General features: G+C 38.9%; 1 pseudogene; it reads right to left on the bottom strand.

Annotated features, from left to right (window-relative positions):
• The window catches only part of LOC110260481, a 97,864-nt pseudogene continuing 93,125 nt past the window's right edge, over positions 3,993–8,731 (bottom strand).

The raw sequence follows: 8,731 nt of genomic DNA, 5'->3' as shown, positions 1-8,731 counted from the left end.
TTTGTCTTTTAATTCATCACCTATTTTTGATCCTATGAACGTTTCCATTCTTCCCATCATTTAGGGTCAACAGCTCAGTCATTTTTGGTCCTTCTGTCTCCCATATCACTCATCTCAAATCAGGTCAATCCATATGTTTATAATGTCTCTTCCAAATGCTCTCATCCTAATTCAAACTTTTCTCTTTTTACGAACTGTGCAGTTTCAAGAACATCGTAATTGATCCCTCACCTTTAGTATCCTATGTGAGTAAAGCCACTAAATAGACTCCTGCAATGTTAGAGTTTTAAGTCTCATATCTCCTTCCCATGTTTTTAGTGCCTTATATGACCTATACATTGATGTCTAAAATTCTTTGCCTAGTACTTATTTTTTCCCCATAATTTGCAGGAGCTTTTTTGTCTCCTTTACAGAGAACAACACTGTCTTTACCCAGGCAAGCCTCCACCTTTTTCTTCATGCTACCCCTTTACCCAGTGTGTCCTCTCCATTCATTCAAGCTCTTTTCTCCCAGCCTTCTTCAGGATACAACTCCAAGACAACTTCCCCATTCTGACCATTCCTGGTCATTTCATTCTGCTTGAAACCCAATGGTAGTTCTGCTTCTCTACCAATAGTTTGATCCTTGCATATATTTCCTTGAATTGTTAATTATGTCTTGAGCTATTCTATAGCAGGGACTTTACTTTCTCCTAAATTATATGTTCATTTAGGCTCATAGGACTTAGTAATTATATCTATCATTAGTTTCCTTTGGCTGTCAATAATATAGGATACTTAGAAGAAAATAATTCCATATGCTAGGAAAATCAATGCATATTTTCTAGTAACTAAAAGAATAGTGTGGGGGGGGGGCTGTTCTATAAAGGTCATTTAAAAATTTACTTACACGAGCCACTAAATATGACTAATCTTACAGAAATTGAATATTGTTGTTTACTGTCTATCTACCATTTCTCAGCCCTACTAAAATGGAAACTCCACAAGAACAAATATTTTGGCTATCTTATTTACCAATCTACTTTCAGTCAGTAAAATAGAGTCTGGTCTCTAGTAAACAGTCAAAAAATATCCATTGGATGAATGAATGTATCCCCAGGACTTAGCAGAGTGCATGGTGTTTAGAAGCTGTCAAGAAATACTAATTTAACGAATAAAACAACAAATGGCAAACATTAAGGAACAGCATAGTAAAGCCAATATTTGGAATGCATCTAAATATCCTGAATACCCTTTTAGAGAGCTCTTAATTCTACTACTATAAAATTTGTTCTTAATACTTGACTTGAGAGCCCACTTCTTAGGGAACAAAGACTCAGGCACAATTAGGGCAAGTGAATCAGAGGACAACATCCCTGCTCATCTCACAGTAGACCAGTTCTATCCAGGTGGGTGCAAAGTAACCAGTTGGGTTGAAAGGGAAGAAAACTAGGGAAGGTGAATACAGTCTTCAGTGGTCAATGCAGAAGATTCAGAGGATAAGCCAGCAGGCAGGACATATTACATCATTTATGGGGGAGGAAACTGAAAATGCAATGTCCCCTGTTTAAAAAAAAAAATAAGATAAACCTTTCATTAAATGTAATAAAATATAAAATGTGGTCCTTTCCCTGAGGTCTCTCTCTGGACCTGTCAGAGTGCTTTTGATTTGCTATTTGATGTCATGCACCCTTGCCAAGGTAATACTCGCCCAGAAAGTGTGGACTCTCTGAGGCACCCGGGGACCACTGGCACCCCACAGGCCTGCGACCTAGGCTGTCAGGACCCCTTCTTGCAGCCTCCTGGCAGATGCAGAGGACCCAGTGGTGTAGGGCAGTCCATCTCCCCTTCCCAGGGTCACTGCACAATACAGTGGATAACCCACTTCCCCCTATAGTCTGGATGGAGCCTCTGCACCTGGACACACTGGGATCCTGGATTCGAGAAGGTGACACAGTCACCCTTGCTGGTCGCCAGTGGGGAGGGATGTTGCCACTATTTCCGGCCCCTAACCGCTGACCCACCCCAACCCATCCCAGGTCCTTGCCCAGGCCCCACAGAGGTCAAAGGGAGAGGGGAGAAATGAGCATCTTATCCAAGCGACCACTCCAGGCAGAAGGCCTCGACAGTCATGGCACAAGAGAGGGACACTAGGCACCTGAGCTCAGGGAACTGGGATCAGTCCAAGAACCCATCGCAAGGGTAAGGATGCGTTTGAGCCAGGCTTCAAGCCTTGACTGCAGGCTGTGCCATTGTCCCTTCTAATAGCAGCATGGGCTCCTTAACCCACTGAGGGAGGGATCATACCTGCATCCTTATGGATATTAGTCGGGCTCCTTACCACTGAGCCACAAGAACTCCCTCTGCTGTGAATTCTATTGCACATGAACTTGCTGTAGTGTCAATAAGTTGATGATTATAAAAGAAAAGGAAAAGAAGTTGGATAAATAGAAAAATATCTGGTTCAGAGATTTAAAGTAAAAACGATGAAGAAAATGAAAGAAGACAGAAAGTACTCTTCTCTGGGAAAAGTCATATGTATTTGAATCCTGGATTTCTCGTTTTCCTAAAGATGCTACTTTTTATTCAGGTCCATATAACTACCATAACTAGTAGTGTGATGTGAAGCTACTTACCAAATAGAAACCTCTAAAATGCGAAGACGTCCTTAACATTTGTTGAGTGCAGTCCGTGTCCTAGGAACTTGATGAACACTTGGTTTTCACACACACACACACACACACACACACACACACACACACTCTCTCTCTCTCTCACACACACACACACACACACACACTCTCTCTCTCTCTCACACACACACACACACACACACACACACTCTCTCTCTCTCTCACACACACACACACACTCACACACACACACACACAATTTAAAGCAGACATTATCCTCATTTTCCAGATTAAAAAATAGAGTTTAACAGTGGTTCTAGGTCAACTATTCTGGTCAAGAGCATATAGCTAGTAAGTAGAATGACAGGATAAGAGGCAGGGCAGAACAAAAATGCATTCTGCTGGCCAGAATGGCCATCATCAAAAAGTCTACAAACAGCCAAGTGCTGGAGAAAAAGGAACCCTAGTACACTGTTGGTGGGAATGTAAATTGATGCAACCACTGTGGAAAACAGTATGGAGATTACTCAGAAATAAAAATAGAATTACCATTTGATCCAGCAATCCCACTCCTGAGCATCTATCCAGAGGAAAACCATGGCTTGAAAAGATACGTGTACCACAATGTTCACTGCAGCACTATTTTCAATAGCCAAGACATGGAAACAACCTAAATGTCCATCAACAGAGAAGTGAATAAAGAAGATGTGATATATATACACAATGGGATATTACTCAGCCATTAAAAGGAAAGGAATAATGGCTTTTGCAGCGATATGGATGGACCTGGAAATTATCATGCTAAGTGAAGTCAGTCAGACAATGAGATACCAACATCAAATGCTATCACTTACATGTGGAATCTTAAAAAAGGACACAATGAACTTTGCAGAACAGATACTGACTCACAGACTTTGAAAAACTTACGGTTTCCAAAGGAGACACTGGGGGTGGGGGAATGGGCTGGGGGTTTGGGATGGAAATGCTATAAAATTGGGTTGTGATGATCATTGTACAACTATGAATGTAATAAAATTCATTGAGTAAAAAAATAAAATAATAACTAAATGTTTAAAAAATACATTCTAAACTTAGATTTTTTTCAATGAGCATATAAAAGTTGCATAGTCAGAAAAAAATAAAGAGGAGTTCCTGTTGTGACTCAGCAGAAGCAAATCTGACTAGCATCCATGAGGATGCAGGTTTGATCCCTGGCTTTGTTCAATGGGTTAAGGATCTGGCATTTCCATGAGCTGTGGTGTAGGTCACAGAAAGGGATTGGATCTGGCGCTGCTGTGGCTGTGGTGTAGGCCAGCGGCTACAGCTCTGATTTGACCCCTAGCCTAGGAACCTCCAGATGCTGCAGGTTCAGCCCTAAACGCCACTCCCCCCCCCCAAAAAAAGAAAGAAAGCAAGAAAGAGAAAAATATTTTAAAAGGGGCGAATGAAAAATAATCATTTATTTTCCCTGGAGAAGTTAGGTTTATAAAGAAACAAAGCACGTAACATTCAAACTCATTCATTAGACTATTGTTATATTATTTATTGCTCTTTTTTTCTTCTCACAAATTGCTGAAGAGAATATTTTTGGGAAGAAAACGAATCTCTTTTAGACCAAGACATTTTCACCTTATGTGGTTATGCATGCAGAATGAAATCCTTGCCCAGACTGAGAAGTGAAGGTAAAGCTAATTATTACATTTTTCTTTGTGAATGTGTTCCACACATATATTTTACCAACCTTCTCGAAAAACCTGCCTATTAGAGAATTCCGAAATTGCCTGAATTTATAATTTACCTATATTTGTATTTTCTCCAAAGAATTTGTTCCATTTTGACCTATGAGTTTTTCTACCTAAAGTTATTTAGAGATCTTTAGAATGTGTGTGATTTTGTATGTGTGTGTATGAAACATAGGAACATTTCCTTTAATAATCCTTGTCAAATTGAGACTATTTTAATTTTGCATTTTTTTAAAGGAAACAAGTCATATTCTGAAAAGCTCCTCCACGGTTATAATTCTGAAGATTAGGCACATTGGCTCAGACAAACTTGGTTGAAGATACATATACATATCTATACATATCTTATATACAGTCATATTTAAAGATATACATATGTTTAATATTTAATTTATTAAAGTATATTAGTCTGAGCTGAAATCTCAAGCCATCCTAATCTATTGAAAATGTTACATTAACTTCAAAATACTTATAAATCTGTAGTTTACCTAAAAATCCAAATGGAGGATCTTGAAAGAGAATCTATTTTTACACATAAAATCTTCTCAGCATATTTTCCAAAATTCTAAAAAAAATTGCTCTGGGGCAAATGATCACAACAGTTTATCTTATGTAAAACATATTAACACTCGAAAAATCTGAATTCTAAGATGAAAAGTCAATTCTCTATGACTTATTTAGCACCAAAATTTAATGCATTTTTATCATCCTCAACACCATAGGAAATTCAATAGACTTTATATTATTGAAAAAAAAGCAAATCATCACCAATAAGCTGTATTCATCAGTAACATATTTGATTACATAAATCCGTTTTGTTTTTTGTTTTTTGTTTTTGCCATTCTTGTTACAGTTTCACTAGAATGATTCTAGGAATGGTACTACCTGGGTTCAATATTAATTCTAAAAGCATTAATTTGATTACTTTCTTAGCCACAATAATAAAAAAGATAAATAAGAAATTAGAGTTGTGTTGATTTAGCAGTTATTAATTAGAACCCCTATCACTTGGCATCTAGTAGTATTGGATGGTAGTTCTAAACCAACTCTCTCTTACTCAAAGCATATATCATCAGGGTTCCTGAATAAATAGCCATGATGGAAAGGGAATCCCCCTGGCAGAAATTAAGAAATAAAGAACAGGAAGGATTAACCTCCAGGATCCCACGTGCTTTTATCTTTAGCATGCCTCAAAACCAAAGAGAGAATGCCTAACCATTAAAAAAGATTAAAGGTGTTAATTAGACCAAGAGATAGAAACCTATCACCCGCATGTCAGGCAGATCCAGACTAAATCTTCTAATGGATTAAAACACACATGCATGCACACACCCACACAAACACACACACATAAAAGAAGTTCTTGGTCTCTGAAATTTTGTTGAAGATGGTCTCAAGTGTATACTTGTGAAAAATTTTGTTGAAACTGCTTAAACTGTGGACAACATCTTTAGAAACAAATTCCTTACCACTTTTCCTACTGAAATTGTTTTAAACAATCAATACTAAAATATAACCATAAGGAGCTAAGAAGAGTGACACAAATTTCATAACTACGAAATGCAGAACTGCCAATTGCCACACCTCCTTCAACCGAGGCCATGACAAAGTTACTAGCCGATGGTATAGCGATTCTTTTTAGTTTTCTTTCAAGAGAAATATATCTCAGGGGTTGAGCTGGGGGAGCAAGTGAAAAGAGCCATGGCCTTTGAAAGAGGAGCAGAGCAGCTCAGCACTGGGCAGGCTACAGGTGACACAGTGTGACTCTTGCTGCTCATCCAGATGGGCCCCTCTCCTCCACAGCACTGGGACTCATGTTGCCACAGGCTGGACAGCTTGCTGCTGTCAGCATTCCTCTTGTGGAAGTTGCTGGGCCAGTTCCAAGTCCCTAAGACCCAACATGCTTGGTGGCTGCCATTGCTGATGCAGGGACAAGCCGACCAGGTCAACCTGGTATGCCTGCTGCTGCTTTTCTGGGGGAGCCACTCACACCTTCCCCTCTGGAGCCCTTGCACAAGGGATGACTTAGGTAAAGATCACAGTCACAAAAGCAGCTGTCTCCATCCATACTGTTCATGCTCTCCCACACTGCTTGCTCCTCCTGAAAGTCTTGGCTGGTGACAGGTAGGTGCAAGGGACCCTTATGCTTAGTCATAGTGCTAAAAGGGTTGTTTGGGGAAAAGACGCTAAGCTTGCCCTCCCTAGCTGCTGCCCTTAGCTCATGCAGACCATGGTAGTCAGCCGGCCACTGTCATCTCCTAGAACTGCTCTGCCATCATGCTCTCTGAAGGCTTGCTGGTGCTGTCTCCACCAGCTGGTTATAAGTTAGTTTCCCATTTGTACTCAATGGCCCCAGAACTCTGTGCATCAACAAGCCAGCCATAGATACACTGAACAGGTCAAAGATACGGTGCTCAGATGATTACTCAAGACCAGAGACACCTGTATAATGCACCTGGACACCCAGATCTGTGTCCAGTTTAGGCAGAACATGACATTAACCACCTTCTGCTGAAACGGAAGTCCCTCTGATTTTTAGGGCTGGATGGAGAGGAGTCAGTCTCCAAGATGGGCTGCGAGCCATCAAATGTGATCACTTCCTTCTAAGGAAGCAGTGCACACACGTATCTATGCATATGAATGACATGTATATATGGCATCTTTATATAAGACTGTCACCTGGGTCTTGCCTTTGCTCTTACTATGTCCTCAAATTGGTCCTTTAAAATAATGTTGTCCAAGTTCCTTTTAGCAACCATGTAAAATAATGTTTAAAATGCTGTTGTTTCATAGAGCTCACTTTTATTTCTGGCCTCATTATCTTTTACATTACCTTTAAAGTATGGAGAAATGAAAATATTTAACATTTGAGAGAGAGAAACAGAAAATAGAGAACCTGAAATGTGTGTGTTATAAACGTGTGCGTGTGTGTATACAAATACACACATACTTCCACACACGCTAATATTTAGTAGGCCCAGATGTTCACTGCCATGCTATTTATAGTAGCAAAAGTAGGAAATGGACCAGATATTCAATAACAGGGTGGTGAAATCAACTATGATGTAGGCATTAAATAAATGTAGGAAACTACTTATAATTATGCTGCATAAATATGCCACAGAACATAAACATACCAGGAAAAAAAATGACTATAGTATTCAGGGAAATAAAAACAGATTATAATATGACCCAGGCGATCTTATTTTTATAAGTGTCAATTTGCACATACACACTCTTTACACCAGAATAGTAGTAGTAGTCATCACTTCGTGAAGAAATTTTATTCTCCTCTAGTGATTTAAATCTCCCTATTTATTTGTATTTTCTAAATTCCTCCCATCACCAATGTGGTTTTGTTTTTATTAATTATTTATAACTAGGTGCTTCTTCGTCCCAAAGAAAGTTTCCTGTGTCTGTGCTGAAGACATTGGTCTCTAAATCAATCCACCGTGAGCTCCATTTAATTAGGGAGGAGGGGGCAGGTCTTTCCTCATAAAGTTGAGTTGAATCAAGGACTGGAGTCCTTGATTGACTCAGAATATTTTTATTTCTTCTGCAGACCTTGCAGCCTTGGTGTTTCTGTTACCTGCAGGAACAGATTTTGAGATATTTTCACTTCTTCTCCAACCACTGGTTCCTAATTAATAACTCAAGGCTGACCAACCAGTCCTTCCTTGTGTATTTCAGCTTTTTAGGATGAGACATCATCAAAGGCTAAAATGAGCTAACACTTATTGAATGCTTACTATATAAAGGCTTGAATTATCTCATTTAATCCTCACAACATCTCAAGACAGTAAGTACCATTCCTATCATCTTTTGATAGATGAAGAGACTGAGGCACAGAAATAGAGCAGTTCACTCGAGATTACTCAGCTAGTCAATAGCAGAACTGATGGCCTGATTTTAGACCCCAAATTCTTAGCTCCTGTACTATAGCTTCATCCCATGTTACTTACCCCAAAAATGCTAGTTATAAAAAGAGATAGCAAATGCTATTATAACCATATATGCTAGGTGGTTTTGCTAAATAAAAAGCACAGAAAATATGATTTTGATACTAATTCAATTAATTATGCTGAATATAGTTTTCAAAACATTTTAGATCACTTCTCTTAACTCAAATGATGAAAGAATTTTCACCTAATTATCTTAAATGTTTGTTTGTTTTTTGCTGTCATAGCTTGGTATGGTGCACTCAATGAGATGACCAATGAATTAAAATTGCCATAAGCTGAAAAATAATTACCATGAATTTGACAAATTTCGTAGCTCATCAGCTTACACATTTACAGCATCAGGTCAACACTGGGTGCAGAATTCAATCCATCATTTCACTAACAAACATTAAAGACCTCGCTGATTAGAATATTT

Source organism: Sus scrofa, chromosome 4 (genome assembly GCF_000003025.6).
Source record: "Sus scrofa isolate TJ Tabasco breed Duroc chromosome 4, Sscrofa11.1, whole genome shotgun sequence".
Taxonomy (NCBI): domain Eukaryota; kingdom Metazoa; phylum Chordata; class Mammalia; order Artiodactyla; family Suidae; genus Sus; species Sus scrofa.
Note: the sequence above shows the minus strand (reverse complement) of the source record. Positions and strands in the feature narration are given on the sequence as shown.